The 23008-nt window shown below is 48.6% G+C and overlaps 1 protein-coding gene across 2 annotated transcripts in view; it reads left to right on the forward strand.

Annotated features, from left to right (window-relative positions):
• Nucleotides 1–12097: 12097 nt before the first annotated feature.
• The window catches only part of MC1R (melanocortin 1 receptor), a 31497-nt gene continuing 20586 nt past the window's right edge, over nucleotides 12098–23008 (forward strand). Inside the window, exon 1 of one of the 2 annotated variants that reach the window (XM_083164930.1) lies at nucleotides 12098–12504. The gene's annotated coding sequence lies outside the window, so the exon portion shown is untranslated. The remainder of the gene's footprint in view (nucleotides 12505–23008) is intronic. The other variant, XM_083164931.1, reaches the window with a different exon arrangement.

A 23008-nucleotide genomic window follows, 5' to 3' on the forward strand; every position in this document is an offset into this window, starting at 1 on the left:
CCAGCTGGCCATCTGCTGCAGCCCCCCTGCTGGGTCGGTTCCAGTAAGTCTGCTAGTGACCAGTGATATGCAAGGGAGTATCAATACAACGAACAATAACCAGCTGATTACGTTGTGTGGTGGTCACCCCCTGTGGACAACCTTCCTGTTGATAGCAGGGGAATTTGATCACCCCCTGTGGTGATTGTCCTTCAGCTATCACCCTCATGTAAATAGCAGGAACAATAATCGGCTGATTACATTATGGGCTGATCACCCCCTGTGGACAACCTTCCTGTTGATAGTAGGGGGATTCGATCACCCCCTGCGGTGCCCGGTTCCACAAAGTCTGCTAGAGCCCAGAGGTTTACAAAGAATTGTAAACCCCCCTGTGGAGATGGTTCCTCTGCTATCTCTTTCCTGTAAATAGCAGCACAATAGCAGGGTAATTGGATCACCCCCTGTGGAGATTGCCTTTTGGGAGGACAGTTTATGATAACCCTTTTCCTGTATGACCAAGTAAGGGCACGGGCAAATGGTATCAATGGTATAATGCTTACATGAATAAAGTCCTGGGAAATACAGACATTACATTTCTGGTGGGATTATACAGCCTAATAATATATGATCTGGAACTACACACACATATAGGGGGAATATAGACATAAAGAGGGTACAGACGGACTAAAATAGTACATTAATTACTACACCTAATAAAATATCATAATTACAGTCTTACGGTCAGTTTGCTAACCTCACATTCCTTCCCCTACTATTTTAGTTCCTGTACCAAGTTGTTCTGGAACCAATAACAACCTGTAGTGGGATGCAGAGCAGAGAATCTGAGGTTTGGATCTACCACCTGAGTCCCACAGAGTGACATCATACCAAACCCATCCTGTAAAAGGCGGCTGGTTTGCAGAAGCAGCAAGGGCAATATCACAATATAAGTTATGCATGTTAACTAACAAGTGAGTTAGCAATCCCCCGTCCTCAAATGTTGGGTACCCCCCCTCTGCAACATCGTAAACTTTCACACCGGGCACACCTATAGGGTGTGCTAATACTTTTGTCTCTGGCACAAGGGGGCAGGGAGCAGTTTCCACCTCCCCCTCTTGCCCAAGGAACATCTGCCCAACGGCAGCCCAATATCGGAGCTCTGGCCCTGGCACTTCCGCCACTCTGTCAAGTCCTTCCTCCCTCAAACCCAAACTAGGGGCATGGCAAATTTCAGTACAGCATTTGGTCTCAATGCCCAGGGCTGAGAAGGGACCCTCCATCAGGAACAATTCCGCTGGTGGCTGCAGGGCAGGCTGGTCCAAGGCCAGTCCTACCCCCTCAAAAGCCTGGGTCTCATCTGCCGCTTCCTCTGCGCAGTCCTCAGTCTCCAGGATAACCACCTTCCCCAGCTGAATATGCTGGGCAGCCTGAAACAAGACGTCATCTGCGACTGGTATGCTTGTGGCCTGGATGTTGTCGGATACTCCTCTAACCACGGTGATCTCCTCCTGGACGCAGTCCTCATAGATCCCCTGGCAGCAGGTTAATAATTCTGCATCTCCCACCTCAGCAAAAGGGAAGCTGTAGTGCAGCTCCTCCCGGGGTGCCTGGCTCAGAGGCCTCACTTCCTTCACTTTGGGGATAACCTCCCCCTGCAGAGAACACTGAGCAGCTTCCTCCCTCGGATGGGGGAGAAGCAGTTGCAAACGGTGCCTTTCATCACGCCCCCTGCGACACTGATCTTGCCATGCTGGGGTATCCAGGAGCCCCCGATCAATCGCCTCTTCCTCTGCCACCACGAAGCACTCCTCCAGACACTGCAATTGTTCCCACACACTCAACTGTGCACCGAAATGGAGGATACATGCCCGATAATCGGTAAATGCTTTTGTAGGATCTCCCTGATCGTGAAGGATCTGCTGAAGGATTTCCCTGCGCGTGCAGGATTGAACTGGTGTACCTCGCAGCTGACATTCTGCTATCAGCTCCTCCATACTCATTTCTTCAAGGGCAGTTAGGGGCCCCCCTGACAACGACCCTTCTCTTGCGGTAACAATTAATTCTGTGGCAGACCCCTCGGTTGTCTGCCCAGATTGCAGTAGCCCCCTTCTAGACCTTTCCTCTGGTTCTATCTGGGGCATCAATTTATTCTGGACTTGTCCTTCAGCCTCAGAATATTGTCCACTTTGTAGCATATGGGTAACTGTAGCAATCACTTCCTCTGTAAATTCTACAAACTCTGGCTCCCCCAGCACATTCCAAGAAGTGGCCTCACCTTTACAGTGCAGGAATGCATCCCCCAGGTAACACAACTTGTCCTGAATGCTGGATACTCTCCACCCGCTGATCATCTGCTGAGCTTCTTCCCAGTACTCCCAGATATACTGCATTTTTCTGACAATAAATAACAGATCCGGCTTCCCAGCCTGCCGATACACTGAAGAACCTCCATCCCTGAGCTCCTCTGCTCCAGGGGTCTTGAGGCATCGATTTTCTTCCCTTGGAAACATTTTCCCTTTCACAGGACTGACACCTGCTCACTTGCTGAACATCACCTTATTGCATTTTCTGTTTCCTTACATATGGTCTGATCCTCTGTTCTCTGTGCTTTCTGTGCTCGATGGTTGGTGTCTGAATGATCCCACTGTCGCTGCCGCCAAATGTGAAGATACGGGGTTCCTCAATCACTCAGACACCGAGCAGATGAAACCAAAATATGGTTTATTTTTATCACAGCACACACATGTAGATAAAGACAGGAACAAGAGGCAAATGTAGCATAAAAACATCCGGGTAGCAAAGTCCTTGTAGCATCACAGTCCAAATAACGAAACTATCACTTATTCCACACAGCAGTGATAGCAGATAAATCCACACGATACCTAGACAGAGCATAACCTCTTAGTCCAGGACAGTCCATCAAATCTCTCTCCTGGCTTGTGTGCCAGTCATTTTAAAAACTTCCAATTTCCCACGGGGCTTAAACTGCCAGTGGGCCGGTACTTGGTTCGGATTGGTGGACCCCAGAGTCAGACACATCCCCCCAGGTAATATCCAGCTGGCCATCTGCTGCAGCCCCCCTGCTGGGTCGGTTCCAGTAAGTCTGCTAGTGACCAGTGATATGCAAGGGAGTATCAATACAACGAACAATAACCAGCTGATTACGTTGTGTGGTGGTCACCCCCTGTGGACAACCTTCCTGTTGATAGCAGGGGAATTTGATCACCCCCTGTGGTGATTGTCCTTCAGCTATCACCCTCATGTAAATAGCAGGAACAATAATCGGCTGATTACATTATGGGCTGATCACCCCCTGTGGACAACCTTCCTGTTGATAGTAGGGGGATTCCATCACCCCCTGCGGTGCCCGGTTCCACAAAGTCTGCTAGAGCCCAGAGGTTTACAAAGAATTGTAAACCCCCCTGTGGAGATGGTTCCTCTGCTATCTCTTTCCTGTAAATAGCAGCACAATAGCAGGGTAATTGGATCACCCCCTGTGGAGATTGCCTTTTGGGAGGACAGTTTATGATAACCCTTTTCCTGTATGACCAAGTAAGGGCACGGGCAAATGGTATCAATGGTATAATGCTTACATGAATAAAGTCCTGGGAAATACAGACATTACATTTCTGGTGGGATTATACAGCCTAATAATATATGATCTGGAACTACACACACATATAGGGGGAATATAGACATAAAGAGGGTACAGACGGACTAAAATAGTACATTAATTACTACACCTAATAAAATATCATAATTACAGTCTTACGGTCAGTTTGCTAACCTCACATTCAATACGAGGGGGCCAGTGTGCAGCAGGGATTAAGGGCCACATGAGCCTGGGTCTGAAATTGTTCAAAAGTCTATTATAATAAGGAGTGGAGCTGTGGCTTATACTGTGTGGGTGAGGCTGGGTCCATCGGACACACGCTGCTGATCACACTGGCCGGGTCCATCGGACACAAACAGCTGATCACACTGGCCAGGTCCATCAGACACACACACAGCTCATTACACTGGCTAGGTCCATCGGACACAAACAGCTGATCACACTGGCCGGGTCCATCAGACACACAGCTAATCACACTGACCGGGTCCATAGGACACACGCAGCTGATCACACTGACTGGTTCCTCGAACACACATAGCTAATCACACTGGCCAGGTCCATCGTACACACACAGCCGACACAAACAGCTAAATACACTGACCAGGTCCATAGGACACAAACAGCTGAATACACTGGCCAGGTTTATCGGACACAAACAGCTGATCAGAAACACACACACAGCTGATTACACTGGCCGGGTCCATGAGACACACACAGCTGATCACACTGGATGGGTCCATTAGACACACACACACAGCTGATCACACCGGCCGAGTCCATAGGACACACGCAGCTGATCATATTGGCTGGATCCATCAGACACACACAGCTGGTCACACTGGCCAGGTCCATCAGACACACACAGCTGATTACATTGGCCAGGTCCATCGGACACACACACAGCTAATCACACTGGCCAGGTCCAACGGACACAAACAGCTGATCACACTGGCCTGGTCCATCAGACACACAGCTAATCACAATGGCCGGGTCCATAGGACACACGCAGCTGATCACACTGACTGGTTCCTCGAACACACATAGCTAATCACACTGGCCAGGTCCATCGTACACACACAGCCGATCACACTGACCAGGTCCATAGGACACAAACAGCTAAATACACTGGCCAGGTTTATCGGACACAAACAGCTGATCAGAAACACGCACACAGCTGATTACACTGGCCGGGTCCATGAGACACACACAGCTGATCACACTGGATGGGTCCATTAGACACACACACACAGCTGATCACACCGGCCGAGTCCATAGGACACACGCAGCTGATCATATTGGCTGGATCCATCAGACACACACAGCTGGTCACACTGGCCAGGTCCATCAGACACACACAGCTGATTACATTGGCCAGGTCCATCGGACACACACACAGCTAATCACACTGGCCAGGTCCAACGGACACAAACAGCTGATCACACTGGCCTGGTCCATCAGACACACAGCTAATCACAATGGCCGGGTCCATAGGACACACGCAGCTGATCACACTGACTGGTTCCTCGAACACACATAGCTAATCACACTGGCCAGGTCCATCGTACACACACAGCCGATCACACTGACCAGGTCCATAGGACACAAACAGCTGAATACACTGGCCAGGTTTATCGGACACAAACAGCTGATCAGAAACACACACACAGCTGATTACACTGGCCGGGTCCATGAGACACACACAGCTGATCACACTGGATGGGTCCATTAGACACACACACACAGCTGATCACACCGGCCGAGTCCATAGGACACACGCAGCTGATCATATTGGCTGGATCCATCAGACACACACAGCTGGTCACACTGGCCAGGTCCATCAGACACACACAGCTGATTACATTGAAGAAAATTTACTTGTGTTCAATGCGCACCAATTGTAAATGGCTGCCTGCTATTTTCCCATGGGAGGGATACCGTCCTCCTTTAGACTGTTAAACTGGTATATATGGATATGGGATAGCTTGGCGCACATTTACAAATAAAATGTGAGTTGTTTAAAAAATTTTTTTAAAAACAACATTTATTGAATAAAATACATACATATAACACTTGGACACTTCTAAAAACACTGGGATACAATACAGATAATTTGACCTCACCCTGATGGTTCTTTGCGGTCGGCTCTCTCTTATAGAAATAAGACCTGCGGCACCACCGCAGGAGGCTTGAGGGTAAGGGTCCCAGGTCGAAAAAGTGCAAATGCGTCCTTTCACAAAGTGTCCAGGTGCCAGTAAAGTGCAAGTGCACTGGCAGTTAGTTCAGCGACGCGTTTCGGAGAAAGCTTCTCCTTCCTCAGGCTGTATGCAGTGCCTGTGCTCTGAAGGGTGTTTTATACCCCTTTCCTGTTTCTCACATCCAATGGGGATTCGCGGGCGATTCCCGCAATTTTTTCCGCTACCGGAAGTGCACTGCGTTCCAGCAGTCACTTCCGGTTGCGTTCCACCTTCGTTCCTGCTTCCGGAATGATTATACATACACACACTCGATGTATGCGCTGGTTTTTCTTGCTTTATCTTTTTGTACATCTTTGCGCTCCCTCTATGCTTCTCAGTAGCCCGGAAGCTTCATTCTCCCATACGAATAGCTCACATATCGGTGATTGGTGAGCATTTGAAGTTCCGGCCGCCATCTTTCTTATGGGCAGGTTGAAGGGCAAGTTTTCTTAGAAGCTTTCTCCGAAACGCGTCGCTGAACTAACTGCCAGTGCACTTGCACTTTACTGGCACCTGGACACTTTGTGAAAGGACGCATTTGCACTTTTTCGACCTGGGACCCTTAGTCTCAAGCCTCCTGCGGTGGTGCCGCAGGTCTTATTTCTATAAGAGAGAGCCCACCGCAAAGAACCATCAGGGTGAGGTCAAATTATCTGTATTGTATCCCAGTGTTTTTAGAAGTGTCCAAGTGTTATATGTATGTATTTTATTCAATAAATGTTGTTTTTAAAAATTTTTTTTAAACAACTCACATTTTATTTGTAAATGTGCGCCAAGCTATCCCATATCCATATATACCAGTTTAGCTGATTACATTGGCCAGGTCCATCGGACACACACACAGCTAATCACACTGGCCAGGTCCAACGGACACAAACAGCTGATCACACTGGCCTGGTCCATCAGACACACAGCTAATCACAATGGCCGGGTCCATAGGAAACACGCAGCTGATCACACTGGACAAGCCCATCGGGCACACACACAGTTGATCACACTGGCCGGGTCCATAGGACGCACACAGCTGATCACACTGACTGGTTCCTCGGACACACATAGCTAATCACACTGGCCGGGTCCATCAGACACACACAGCTGATCACACTGGCCGGGTCCATAGGCAACACGCAGCTGATCACACTGGCTGGGTCCATCAGACACACACAGCTGATCACACTGGCTGGGTCCATCGGACACACACAGCTGATCGCACTGGCCCGGTCCATCAGATACAAACACACAGCTGATCACACTGGCCAGGTCCATAGGACACATGCACCTAATCACACTGGCCGGGTCCATCAGACACACACAGTTGATCAGACTGGCCAGGTCCATAGGACACATACAGCTGATCTCACTTGCCGGGTCCATCAGACACACACACACACACAGCTGATCACACTGGCCAGGTCCATCGTACACACACAGCCGATCACACTGGCCGGGTACATCAGACACACACAGCTGATCACACTGGCCAGGTCCATCAGACACACACAGCTGATCACACTGGCCGGGTCCATAGGCAACACACAGCTGATCACACTGGCCGGGTCCATCGGGGACACACAACTGATCGACTTGGCCCGGTCCATTGGACACACAGCTGATCACAATGGCCAGGGCCATAGGACACACGTAGCTGATCACACTGGCTGGGTCCATCAGATACGCAGCTGATCACACTGGCCAGGTCCATAGGACACACGCAGCTTATCACACTGGCCGGGTTCATCAGACACACACACACACGCACACAGCTGATCACACTGGCCGGGTCCATCGTACACAGACAGCCGATCACACTGACCAGGGCCATAGGACACAAACAGCTTAATGCACTGGCCAGGTCCATTGGACACAAACAGCTGATCACACTGGCCGGGTCCATGAGACACACCCAGCTGATCACACTGGCTGGGTACATCACACACACAGTTGATGACACTGGCCAGGTTCATCAGACACACACACAGCTTATCACACAGGCCGGGTCCATCAGACACACACAGCTGATCACACAGGCCGGGTCCATCGGACACACACAGCTGATCACACTGGCCAGGTCCATCGGACCCACACAGCTGATCACACTGGCCAGGTCCATCGGACCCACACAGCCGATCACACTGGCCGGGGCCATCGGACACACGCAGCTGATCACACTGGCCGGGTCCATCGGACACAAACAGCTGATCACACTGGCCGGGTCCATTGGACACAGACAGCTGATCACACTGGCCGGGTCCATCATACACACCCACAGCTGATCATATCGGCTGGATCCATCAGACACACACACAGTTGATCACATTGGCCATGTCCATTGGACACACACAGCTGATCACACCGGCCAGGTCCATCAGACACGCACACAGCTGATCACAATGGCCAGGTCCATCGGACACACCGAGCCGATCACACTGGCCGGGTCCTTCAGACACACATACAGCTGATCACACTGGCGGGGCCATCAGACACATACACAGTGTAAGGGAATAGGGACCACCTATCTTGCCCTACCTCCGTTGCCTCGAGCTGGAGTTGGCGGACGTGTGCGGAACTAGGCTTCGCCAATAATAGCCGCGTCCGAAGGAGCTGGTTAGTCCAGCTCCAACCCCGATGCCACCTGGTCTTGAGAGTGACAACACGCCCACCAAGGCCAGAGGAGAGCAAGGGGACAACTAACTGACCTGACACTATGATAGGGGTCCCCGGATTCCCCGAAGGGTGGTGATGCTAGGTGGTAACCCTTAGAGGGCGCAACCATGCGTTATGATGAATCAAGGAATGAATGGCAACAATGCCCAAGAGGTGTATTATAAAGATATAGCAACAATGCTCAGAAAAAGATATAGAAACGGCAACAATGCTAAATGAGATGTACTATAATGAAATGTGCCAAAATTAGCAGGAGGGAAACACAGGGTGACCCCTGACTTATCTGGAATGATGACGGTATCACAGACAAGCCCCTCCAGACTTCTGAGGACGGTAAACTCTCCCAGCAGGACATGCTTTAGGAACCAGGAAACGGCAGGACCAAACCAGACAAGGCAGACCAGGCGGGGAGAAAACAGGGATTCTCCAACAGGCTCCAGGACCAGGAACACGATCTCAGCAACAGGCTGAAAGAACGCTATAACCGGCGTCTGTGTGAGAAAGGCGCCGGCTTATATTTGAATTAGCCGCCCCCTGTGGCGACATCACTTCCTGTCCGCCCTGCAGAGTCTTCCCCCTGCAGAGACGGCCGGAGCGGAAGTTCGGTGCGTTGCCTAGCAACGTCCCCAAAGCTTCCTGATGACGCGCGTCGGAAGATGGCCGCCGTCCTAGCAGCGCAGACGCTGCCGAGGGACCTGGACGGCGGCGACGCCAGGTGCGGCGCCTAACACACAGCTGATCACACTGGCCAGGTCCATTGGACACACACAGCCGATCACACTGGCCAGGTCCATCGGACACACGCAGCTGATCACACTGGCCGGGTCCATCAGACACTCAGCTAATCACACTGGCCGGGTCCATTGGACACACACTGCTGATCACACTGGCCGGGTCCATCGGACACACACAGCCGATCACACTGGCCGGGTCCATCGGACACACGCAGCTGATCACACTGGCCGGGTCCATCATACACACACACAGCTGATCACACTGGCCGGGTCCATTGGACACAGACAGCTGATCACACTGGCCGGGTCCATCATACACACACACAGCTGATCACACTGACCGTGTCCATTGGAAACACACAGCTGATCACAATTGTCGGATCCATCGACACACAGCCGATAACACTGGCTGGGTCCATCAGACACACACAGCTGATCACACTGGCCGAGTCCATCAGACACACACACAGCTGATCACACTGGCTGTGCCCATCAGACACACACACAGCTGATCACACTGGCCGGGTCCATCGGACACATACAGCTGATCACATTGCCCCGAATCCATTGACACACAGCCAATAACACTGGGCGGTCCATCAGACACACACAGCTGATCACACTGGCCGGGTCATATCAGACACACACACACACAGCTGATCACACTGGCCGGGTCCATCATACATAAAAACAATAAAATTGCAATAAATATAACATATAAAATGCTAATTTACTGCACTTATTATAATATGCTTGCTAAATTTATAGGCAAACAATATTTAGTAGCAATGCATAACGATTTTAACAACCATAGTGGGCAGATGTGAGATTCAATGGCTCGTTTTGTTAGTGAAGCTGGTGCTAAAGATGGTAACAAATTAGCCAAGCTTTTAATAATTAGCGATATTAATATTGCTATGTGCTGCTAATGAGGAACTCTATACACCTGCTTCTTCTCTAATGTATATGGAAAGCTTGGCTAAATAATTACTGTTGTCATTATGATTTAAAAAGAGTAAACTCAGTTGTTTGACAATAAATGGCTTCACCCAATCACTAACCATGAGTGAAAGAAAAGTTTGTGAGAAAATCAGAAATTCTTGTACCCATGGAAAGTGGGGACCCTCAGCTTTCAGACTAGGGCCCTCAGATTCCTGGGGGGGGGGGGGGGGTGTTTTCTGGGTACTCAGAAACCCCCCTGCATTCGCTACTGCATGGTACTCCTTGAGAAGAGGTTCAAACTCATTTTTCGTGCCTCCCCAGATCATGAAGAGATCATCAATATATCTGCTAAAGGATATAGTTTGTTGTACGGCTGCTGGATTATTGTGCCAAAGCTCATCCTCTATCATATACATGACTATATTTGCATAGCACCGAGCTGCGCTCGAACCCATCGCACAGCCCCGTGCTTGCAAGAAGAATTTGTCATCATAGACAAAAAAATTATTAAACAGGATCAATCTAAGCATTTTGATTATAACATCGATTTGATCCCTCATAAAGGGAATTAGTCAAGTATAGTGGTGCAAAACCGAATGTAGATTCCAGGATTCCAAACACTACAACGATTCAGTGTTTGGAATCCTGGAATCTACATCCGGTTTTGCACCACTATAATTGACTTATTCCTGGTGCCATTCGTTCTGTTTCTTTGGAGTCATTTAATCTAAGACGATATATTTGTATGAACTTGCTTTGTATCAATCTTCTTTCAATGCCTCTGATGAAGTCAAGCTGTTGACGAAACGCGTTGGGCCATCAACATCTTCATTAAAAATTATTTTATATACTAATATGTATTGAGTTTTTATTTGTGTTTATCACATTGGACTTTATATTATTTGTACTGGGTAAACCTGGGCGCACCCTGAACCTCTACTGCCATAACTCTGTGTTTTGACAGTGATATTCTCCCGTGCAGTTTGCGGGAGGGGGGGGGGCAGCATTTCGATTTATGGGTAGCATAACTCCTCCAATATACACTCTGTATAGGATATACAAATATACCTAGATACTGTAGATCTCCAATCCTATTATTGACTATTCTCCAGTAAGATGCCGGAGACTCCCAATTTTCCTGCCAATCTCCCGCACCCGCAGAAGAAGCAGGCAGGGTGAGGAATAGCAGTGCCGCATGGAGAAGGTGGGGATTCACACTGCAAATTTGCACAATTTAGTCCTGCCCCCTACCTGTGAATCATACCAAATTTGCGGCGGGGCCTAGTGATTTACAGCCCAGGATTCGGCAGCATGGCATAGCTAGTTTTATTATCAGCTTGAGCTGTATGCGCAATCAACCTGAAGATGCAAAGAAATGTCTCAGCGGAGTGTACAACAGTGAGTACACAGTGGATGATGTGACCTATTTTAAACCCCAAATCCGTGGGAATCACCCACATCGTTGAAAATATCATTTAATGTCTCCCCAGCAAATCTTCTGTCCCATCTAACAGCGCCAGGCAGAAGCACACTCTCTGCAATTAACTTTCCCAGGAACTACCGCCTCTTAGCGGAGAAATGTTCCAAAAATACATCTGTAATCTGCGCGATTGGTGGCGATAAGGGATGCCTCGTTATGTTCAAAGCTGTAAATGCTATCTCTAATCTAATATTGCATTATTTGTTATGGATGACCGGCTGTATGGCTGTGGCAGATTACTGTAAGCATACAATCTGTACGTACACATAGACAATCTATATTTCTAACTTGTTTTTAATTAAAGTGTGAGGTTTCATAACATTTCTGTGCCTGAGGCCTCACCAGTCATGTGCCCCGGCCAGTCCTGAGATCTAGGAGGAGTTTGGAAGATGCCTCTAAGGACCACACAGAGCAAAAGATAGATTCTTTGTCCTAACTTCTTCCGAAGCAGCACGTCCTTCCCAATAGCAGACATTGGGATACGGAGAGGTGGATGTGTCCTGCTGGGCGACCTCCTGAGGCTCAGCCTGTGTGTGCCAGGAGAAGGACCTGCTGCCAGCAGGGAACATCTGAAGACCTGGATGAGTGTATCCAAGCAGGAACACATCATTGTGGCATGTTAGAAGCACAGAGGGATATTGCGCTGCGCACAAGCCTTCGCTCAATAAGCAGGACTATAAATACCATTCTCAGGGCGTCAGATTGCACAGGGGGACCCATACGAACTAAAGCCTATATATCCTCACCGCCTATAGATACAACACGGAAGGAGAAGACACCGGACTTCAGTGCCAGGGCATTGTGCCATCTGATCGATGCCCAAGGTAATACGGCTTTGTTGGCGTTGCTGGTATTTACGTAAGTATGACTCTGATGGAGTAATGAGGTTATATACAGTATGTAGCTACATGTGATTAGAATGGTTCCCGGCTCTCTTATGGTAGGGTGGTGATACTTGTCATCATATAATGAGCTTATTCACCAATAGCCACAGGACCACTGACATGACCGGATCGGGGCGTTGTTCCACCGTACCTGAGTACCCCTCTAACAACCCGGTACAATACAATAATGGCTACAGAGAATTGTATCTAGACAAGAGGACGGGGCTGTAAATTCTGTAAGTAGTATGTAACTATCTTAGTACAGTGATGGGGATGGACTTATAGGTCTTAGGTCTACAACAGGTGACTTTACAGTTTTATTGTCTGATTGCCCAGCCGGCTCTACCGTTACGCAGCTGCCTAGGGGCTCCAAAATCTGGGGTACGCCAATGACTAGCCCCACTCAAAAGGTCGACCGAGAAAAGGTCAACATGCATTAGGTTGACATAATCAAAAGGTTGACATACAAAAGTAGTTTTTCATGATTTTTTGGCATAGAGGGAGAATAACCTATGCCCCTTTCAGACCGCACTTTTTACCCGGTATTTTGCTGTTTTTTTTTACCGTTTCAAAATGGTAATTTGTGCAGTCTGAAAGGTGCAGAGTGAATTTACCGGTTCTGTTGAACTGGTATTTCTAAACGGTAATAAACAGGGTCCTACCCGTTTCAGACCCGTTTTTTTTTTCATCCACTGTTTTCTATGTATTAAAATGGGTTCAGTGTTGTGAAGGGACAAAAACTGCATCGAAATACTGTTTAAAGACAAAAACTGCATTGAAATACCGTTTAAGGACAAAAACTGCATTGAAATACCGTTTAAAGACATGCGGTGTGAAAGGGGTTTTAGCTGGCAGACCCGTTTTTAGAAACGTTTTAAAATACCTGATCAAAGCCAGTTTTGCAGTCTGAAAGCAGCAATAGTGTGCCGAGCGCAACAAGCCATGCAAGGGGACGCAAAACACTTAAACGGTGCCCATGTCGACTTATGTTATGTCAACAGACACAAAAAAGTGTTGACCTTTTCCAGGTTGACCCTTTGCGTGCATCACCCTTTTAACCACGCCGATCTAATGCACGTAGAACTTTTTTTTTCATGTGTCGACATTTTGACTGCCAACCAATAGCAGTCCACCTTTTGACTGTTAACATAGTGTGAGTGGTAGGTGATGGACATAAGCCGCCACCTCCGTGCACTCACCTGAGGATCCGTGGGTGGTGGGCACAGAGACGTTTAGCCTGGGGGGCAGAAATACCTTGCACCGTCCTGACGGTGTCAGGTAGATAAGGTGTGAAGTTCTATGCTTAGTATGGTATGAGTTTCCGACAGTCGGGGTTCATATGGTACTTTCTCTACTGTAAACAGAGGTGTAATGATGTAGGACAGGTACGTGGAGGTGTAATGATGTAAGACAGGTACGTGGAGGTGTAATGATGTAGGACAGGTATGTGGAGGTGTAATGATGTAGGACAGGTACGTGGAGGTGTAATGATGTAGGACAGGTACGTGGAGGTGTAATGATGTAGGACAGGTACATGGAGGTGTAATGATGTGGGACAGGTACATGGAGGTGTAATAATGTAGGACAGGTATGTGGATATAATGATGTAGGACAGGTATGCAGAGGTGTAATGATGTGGGACAGGTACTGTATACAGAGGTGTAATAATGTGGGACTGGTGCATGGAGGTGTAATGATGTGGGACAGGTACGTGGAGGTGTAATGATGTAAGACAGGTACGTGGAGGTGTAATGATGTAAGACAGGTACGTGGAGGTGTAATGATGTAGGACAGGTACGTGGAGGTGTAATGATGTAGGACAGGTACGTGGAGGTGTAATGATGTAGGACAGGTACGTGGAGGTGTAATGATGTAGGACAGGTACATGGAGGTGTAATGATGTGGGACAGGTACATGGAGGTGTAATAATGTAGGACAGGTATGTGGATATAATGATGTAGGACAGGTATGCAGAGGTGTAATGATGTGGGACAGGTACTGTATACAGAGGTGTAATAATGTGGGACAGGTGCATGGAGGTGTAATGATGTGGGACAGGTACATGGAGGTGTACTGATGTGGGACAGGTACGTGGAGGTGTAATGATGTGGGACAGGTATGTGGAGCTGTAATGATGTAGGACAGGTACGTGGAGGTGTAATTATGTAGGACAGGTACGTGGAGGTGTAATGATGTGGGACAAGTACATGGAGGTGTAATGATGTGGGACAGGTAAGTGGAGGTGTAATGATGTAGGACAGGTATGTGGAGATGTAATGATGTAGGACAGGTATGCAGAGGTGTAATGATGTGGGACAGGTTCATGGAGGTGCAATGATGTGGGACAGGTATGTGGAGGTGTAATGATGTAGGACAGGTATGCGGAGGTGTAATGATGTAGGACAGGTATACAGAGGTGTAATGATGTAGGACAGGTATGTGGAGGGGTAATGATGTAGGACAGGTTTGTGAAGGTGTAATGATGTAGGACAGGTATGTGGAGGTTTAATGATGTAGGACAGGTACGTAGAGGTGTAATGATGTGGGACAGGTATGTGGAGGTGTAATGATGTAGGACAGGTATGTGGAGGGGTAATGATGTAGGACAGGTGTGTGGAGGTTTAATGATGTAGGACAGGTACGTAGAGGTGTAATGATGTGGGACAGGTATGTGGAGGTGTAATAATGTGTCACAGGTATGTGGAGGTGTAATGATGTAGGACAGGTATGTGGAGGGGTAATGATGTAGGACAGGTATGTGGAGGTTTAATGATGTGGGACAGGTATGTGGAGGTGTAATAATGTGGCACAGGTACGTGGAGGTGTAATGATGTAGGACAGGTATGTGGAGATGTAATGATGTGGGACAGGTATGTGGAGCTGTAATGATGTAGGACAGGTACGTGGAGGTGTAATTATGTAGGACAGGTGCATGGAGTTGTAATGATGTGGGACAGGTACATGGAGGTGTAATGATGTGGGACAGGTACGTGGAGGTGTAATGATGTGGGACAGGTATGTGGAGCTGTAATGATGTAGGACAGGTACGTGGAGGTGTAATTATGTAGGACAGGTACGTGGAGATGTAATGATGTGGGACAAGTTTATAGAGGTGTAATGATGTGGGGTAGGTACATGGAGGTCTTGTTTCGATGGGGAAGGGGTTTTGAACTTACAGGCTGAAGCCTAGGGCTGTCACTGCCATCCGTGGGCTGTGGACGCTGACCTGATACGGTTAAATCAGCCATACAAAACATTGCTTTTTACAGGTGAACTATAAGTCCCAGCAGGCCTCCCCCACATGCATGATTTTTGCAGCATTTTGCATCTCTTTAAAGTGGCGATTTCAGAAAAAGTGAGAAAACTGCCATTTTTTGTGAAAATATTGCCAAATAATCTCATCCTATTAAATGTCACCCAATGTGTAAGGGGTACTATTGCTGTGGGCATTATGTGTATAAGCGCCAATACTACTGTGGGCATTCTGTGTAAGTGACACTACTGTGTGGCACATACAGTATGTATAAGAAGTCCTCATGTGTAACATAATTTGAATAAGGGTCACTATTCGTCCCTTGTATGGCTATTTATTATTTATTTAGCCACTGTGCAATTTCGCAGACAAGCAATCAGGTCTGAATTACCCCTATTATCTCTCCCCAAGGCATAGTACATACTCCCCTGAGCATCTCCAGGTTTATAGTAACCATATCACACAGTGTCTATACATTCCATGCAATATGTACTTACATACTGTATATGGTGGTGGCTGGAAATATGGCTATGCTGACTCCATGAGCCTTATTCTGATTGATTCGCTCCCCCAGACGTTCACATGGGGAGCAATGTTTTCTGTGTGTGCATATGCTCGGTGCGAGTGGGCACAGCAAACCGTTAGTTTGCCTTCCCGTTCGCACCTAGCTGTGTGGGTGGGGAGCAAAGGGCGGCAGCGTCAGGCTGCGCCTATGGGAACGCCCAGCGTTTCATGGGTGTTCCCATGAAAACGCTGGCCGTTCCCATGAAAATTAGGCAGTGATGCTGGTGCCGGGGTGGGCAGCTGACGTCAGTGGATGTCAGCTGCCCGCCCTCTTCCCGTACAGGGAGCACGCAAAGCTAAGACACCAGAGAGAGTCTTAGCTTTGCGAGCACCTTTCAAATCATACAATGGTTGGTGACCATCAAATGATTTGGCCGTGAATGGATGTTTATGCAAAACGTACATTCACAGCCGTGCCGGGAAATTCGCAGAGAGAAGGGGGGGGGGGGCAGCCATTTTGATCATCTGGATAAATGCAATGCGCATGTCCCCCTCCTTTCTTGTTCTCTCCTCGGAAACCCCCTCTTCCATCACGGTCCCAACCCTTATTATTTTACTAAATGCTGAACAAATGTTTTCTAATATTACTGTTGATATAAGGCTGAACTTTGATTTCTGTCTATTATTTGTGTACAGTCGCTGTGTTTCCGTATATTGTCATTTGTTAATTAAAGATTACAAAACAAATGACTATATAAGTGGTAGCGGGTTATGGAGAATGGAAACACAGTCCCATGTTGTCATCTGCCTGCTCCAGATCCCCAGGGCCAGGCAGACACCAGGGGGAGGGGGGGGGGGGAACCTGGGGTCAGATACTTACATGAGGGAGTCTACACAGCCAGCACCTGAGAGTTACCAATGGCCATGCAAATCTTGTTTTGCTATTGCCGCTTCCAGGTGGCAGTAACAGAATAATATCACTCAAAGTAAGCTCTGTTCTTTTTTAATGTTGCCTCTTTAAGTATATTATTGTATTTATTTTTTAAAGAAATACAAGGGGGGTTTCCAAAGACAGTTCATAATCCCAGCCCCCCCTTGTACAACATTGGAGCAAGCGCGGGAGTCTGGGGGATCGGTAGAAGAGCCTAGTAATGATCCTGGACACTAATGTATGCAATGGTACACTGGACGCTGTATGGAATAACAGTAATAATATCTAACACCATAGATGGTCTAGGACATGCACTGAAACTAGAGGGAGGAAGATTCAGGGGAAATTTGAGGAAGAATTACTTCACAGAAAGAGTAGTAGATAAGTGGAATAGCCTCCCTTCAGAGGTGGTAGAATTAAATACAGTAGAGCAATGTAAACATGCTTGGGATGGGCATATTGATATCCTTACAAAAAAATAAGGATCAAATATGGTTTGAGGTAACATGTTTAAAAAAGGGGCAGACTAGATGGGCCAAGTGGTTCTTATCTGCCGTCAAATTCTATGTTTCTATCTATAGTATAGGCTGTATCACACATCTATATATAATATAAATAAGTGGTCAGGAAAAGGTTAAACATCCCATAATAAATACACAAACATAATATAACCACTACTGCACTTTCTAAGCTCACATACTCCCACCTCGTGGTAAGGCACCTGTCTCTTCTTCCTGGCAGCTGCTCTCTGGTCCATTGCAATGATTGAGGTCTGATCTATCTGGTGGGAACAAAAACCTGGAAATGTATGGGAGCAAATGACAATCAAAAAATTGTTCCCAAACGCCTGAAAACAGACAGTGATCAGTCAGACGAATTGTTTAAATCATTTTTATAGAAAAAAATGATCAAGCATATATTTTTTTCTGTTTTCCTGTATTTGGGTGGAAATTTTTGATTGTCATATGCGCCTATACATTTCCATGTTTTTGGTCCTACCAGATAGATCAGACAGAAAATCTGTACATGTGTACGCACCATTAGTAGGAGAAGCTGCTACCACTGGCCCTGTCTCTTACACTGCATGATGTGGCAGCGGATCTAATGATTATATTATATACCATTATAGTGACCTCACAGAAACACAGAGGTCAATCCAATTTCATGCGGATTTCATGCACCAGTGAATTCAGTACTGCTAAATCCGAAAGGCTGAAAATGTGGGGCACAGGGGCAGGGGGAGTGGGGAATTTGGGTTCCATTACAGGCATTGAAATGTCACAGTAACTCACACGTACTGTAGTTACATTGGTCCCATAGAAGATGACGGCAGATAAGAATCATTTAGATGTTGGCACCTCAGAATAGTGTATGATGTGTGAGCTTTCTGCCAGCAATTGGGAAGGTGGCGGACAAAATCCCAGCTTAGGAATCCCACCATCACTGGGTACATATTAGCATTAGGCCATGCTGGAAGTAGGGGGTGGGCTAGTTAGGGCTAAGAGGGGAAGGTTAGAGTTAGGCTGTGGAAGGGTTAGGCTGTGGGAGGGCAGGGTCAGGCTATGAGAAGGGAGAGTTAGGCACTAACAGAGAGGGCTGGGGTTAGTCTGTGGGAGGGGAGAGTTAGGCACTAATGGAGAGGGATTGGGTTAGGCTGTGGGAGGGGAGGGTCAAGCTGTGGGAGGGGAGAGTTAGGCACTAATGGAGAGGGCTAGGGTTAGGCTGTGGGAGGGGAGAGTTAGGCACTAACAAAGAGGGCTAGTCTGTAGGAGGGGAGGGTCAGGCTGTGGGAGGGGAGAGACAGGCTGTGGTAGAGGAGGGTCAGGCTGTGGGAGGGGAGGGAAGGGTCAGGCTGTGTGAAGGTTCGCCTGTGGGTGGGGAGGGTCAGGGACATGTCTGTCATTCCAAATATTTTTTACACACTATTGAGGGTTGTTGGTGCTAGCCCTGTTGAATTTCAGAAACTCCCCATAGCTGCTTAGCGCAAATTTTCAGTTACACACTCCACACAATTTTTTGTGGGAGGGAAGGGTTATCTATGAGCACATATATGCCCATACATGGAGGTAGACATGCCCTATGGGTGAAACATGATGCCCCCTCAGCAGGAACTATGTGAAATTCTACTATCAACTATAATTTCCTGTGTAAGCAGATGAGTATGTGCAGCCAGCTCCTGTCACTCACACCTCTTGGAGGCTGAAACCCGGGTGTGGCCCCCCACTCCCCAGATGTCACCACTGACCATATCAGCACTCAGTATAGTAGTCTCCTAGACTGCCATTGGTTCAGAACTCTATTCCTATGATCACACTCTGCAGAGTCATCTCCTCTCAGTCTTACCCTGCACCTTTTAATTTCCTCTCAGTCTTAACCCTGCACCCTCTGATGTCCTCTCAGTCTTACCCTGCTCCCTCTGTTGTCCTCTCAGTCTTACCCTGCACCCTCTGATGTCCTCTCAGTCTTACCCTGCGCCCTCTGATGTCCTCTCAGTCTTACCCTGCACCCTCTGATGTCCTCTCAGTCTTAACGCTGCACCCCACGATGCCCTCTAAGTCTTACCCTGCACCCCATGATGTCCTCTCAGTCTTACCCTGCACCCCATGATGTCCTCTCAGTCTTACCCTGCACCCTCTGATGTCCTCTCAGTCTTACCCTGCTCCCTCTGTTGTCCTCTCAGTCTTACCCTGCACACTCTGATGTCCTCTCAGTCTTACCCTGCGCCCTCTGATGTCCTCTCAGTCTTACCCTGCACCCTCTGATGTCCTCTCAGTCTTAACGCTGCACCCCATGATGCCCTCTAAGTCTTACCCTGCACCCCATGATGTCCTCTCAGTCTTAACGCTGCACCCCACGATGCCCTCTAAGTCTTACCCTGCACCCCATGATGTCCTCTCAGTCTTACCCTGCACCCTCTGATGTCCGCTCAGTCTTAACCTGCACCCTCTGATGTCCTCTCAGTCTTACCCTGCTCCCTCTGTTGTCCTCTCAGTCTTACCCTGCACCCTCTGATGTCCTCTCAGTCTTACCCTGCACCCTCTGATGTCCTCTCAGTCTTACCCTGCACCCCATGATGTCCTCTCAGTCTTACCCTGCACCCCATGATGTCCTCTCAGTCTTACCCTGCACCCCATGATGTCCTCTCAGTCTTACCCTGCACCCCATGATGTCCTCTCAGTCTTACCCTGCACCCTCTGATGTCCTCTCAGTCTTAACCTGCACCCCATGATGTCCTTTCAGTCTTACCCTGCACCCTCTGATGTCCTCTCAGTCTTACCCTGCACCCCATGATGTCCTCTCAGTCTTACCCTGCACCCCATGATGTCCTCAGTCTTACCCTGCACCCCATGATGTCCTCTCAGTCTTACCCTGCTCCCTCTGTTGTCCTCTCAGTCTTACCCTGCACCCTATGATGTCCTCTCAGTCTTAACGCTGCACCCTCTGATGTCCGCTCAGTCTTACCATGCACCCTATGATGTCCTCTCAGTCTTACCCTGACCCTATGATGTCCTCTCAGTCTTACCCTGCACCCCATGATGTCCTCTCAGTCTTACCCTGCACCCAGGGCCGGACTGGGACAAGAAATCGGCCCTGGCATTTTGAGCAGACAGGCCAACCTAAAGCAGGCGGGACCCTTGCGCGGCGAAGCCGCGCGCAAAAAGGGGGCGTGGTCTCATGAAAAGGAGGCGTGGCATCACAAAAAGGAGGCATTACACATTATCGAACACACCGTTATGCCCATTACATATTGCCGCACACTGTATTGCCCATTACATATTATGACACACACCGTAATGCTCATTACACAGTATGGCACAGACGGTGATGCCCATGACAGACTATGCCCATTACACATTTTGACACACACACACCGTAACACCCCTTTACAGAATATGACACAATCCTTACAGTAACAGTAAAAGTACTATGCCCCTCCCCCACACACACAAATAAAGAAGTGTGGCTCTTTTTCATATAGCACTGAAAAGACACTTTTTATGTTGACATTTGTCAAATATATTGAACCACCCCGACCACCCCACCCAGAATAGCAGGTGGAGCGCATCCTGATACAGATGGTTTTACCTGTGTGCGGGCCGGATCGCTGCTCTCTCCAGTGGCTGGCTGGCTGGCTGCTTTCTACAGATCAGAGCGCCAGCGGCCGCAGTAGAAGGGCAGCAGGCTGGGTGGAAGGGGGAGAGCCAGGCAGGGAGAAAATTGGAGGAGCTCTTGCTCAGTGATGGGGCGGGTCATGGAGCGCGACTCCATCCTGCCACTGCAGCGGGCTCAGGATGGCCGCGTCATGATGGTGGGGGCGGCGCCACATCATGACGGGGGGGGGGGGGGGGGGGGGGCGGCGCGGCAGCGGGCTAAGAGTCTGCACCGCTACTGCAGAAAGTTCTTACAACTTCTACGATGTAAGAACTTTCTGCACAAAATCGGCCCACAAGGCCATCGGCCCTTCTGGCATTTGCACCCTATGATGTCCTTTCAGTCTTACCCTGCACCCCATGATGTCCTCTCAGTCTTACCCTGCACCCTCTGATGTCCTCTCAGTCTTACCCTGCACACTCTGATGTCCTCTCAGTCTTACCCTGCACCCTCTGATGTCCTCTCAGTCTTACCCTGCACCCTCTGATGTCCTCTCAGTCTTAACGCTGCACCCCACGATGCCCTCTAAGTCTTACCCTGCACCCCATGATGTCCTCTCAGTCTTAACGCTGCACCCTCTGATGTCCGCTCAGTCTTACCCTGCACCCTATGATGTCCTCTCAGTCTTACCCTGACCCTATGATGTCCTCTCAGTCTTACCCTGCACCCTATGATGTCCTCTCAGTCTTACCCTGCACCCCTTGATGTCCTCTCAGTCTTACCCTGCACCCTATGATGTCCTCTCAGTCTTACCCTGCACCCTATGATGTCCTCTCAGTCTTACCCTGACCCTATGATGTCCTCTCAGTCTTACCCTGCACCCTATGATGTCCTCTCAGTCTTACCCTGCACCCTATGATGTCCTCTCAGTCTTAACCTGCACCCTATGATGTCCTTTCAGTCTTACCCTGCACCCCATGATGTCCTTTCAGTCTTACCCTGCACCCTATGATGTCCTCTCAGTCTTACCCTGCACCCTCTGATGTCCTCTCAGTCTTAACACTGCACCCTATGATGTCCTCTCAGTCTTACCCTGCACCCTATGATGTCCTCTCAGTCTTACCCTGCACCTTATGATGTCCTCTGTATTTTATTTTGGGCACGGACATTCATTGCACTGATCTTTATAGTTAATGCAGGTCACTTGGATGCTTGGTGTATTATATGACAGTCACTGTGACGCTCTCTGTATAATGTATCATGCTCTCTGTTTATATGGTGGTCACTGTGGCACACACAGGGGGGGTTTCTGAGTATCCGAAAACCTCCATGATGGATCAGCTCTGCTTCCATCTATACAGTAGCCTGCAGCCACGATCAGAGCCACTGCTGCACATTCATGGCAACAGCAGTCGCCACACAGAGCTCTGCTCGTGAGAGCTCCCAGGTTATGTGAATTCAGCGCCTCTTGTACCTTGTCTCCTAGTTGCGGCTGCTGTGGAGCTGCTGCTGCTGAACCGGGCGGGGGGGGGGGGGGGGGCGGCATCATGTGATTGACAGACAGCAGCTCCAATACCTGGAGGGAGAAGGGATGTAAGGAGCAAGTGTTTATTGTAATATTTGCAAATTATGCTGGTGGGTGAGAGGCAGGTCTTGCAGCTGCAGTTTTGGAGCTGCCTCTGGGTGTTGCTGCTTAGC

This window comes from Crinia signifera, chromosome 11, assembly GCF_055691185.1.
Source record: "Crinia signifera chromosome 11, ASM5569118v1, whole genome shotgun sequence".
Taxonomy (NCBI): domain Eukaryota; kingdom Metazoa; phylum Chordata; class Amphibia; order Anura; family Myobatrachidae; genus Crinia; species Crinia signifera.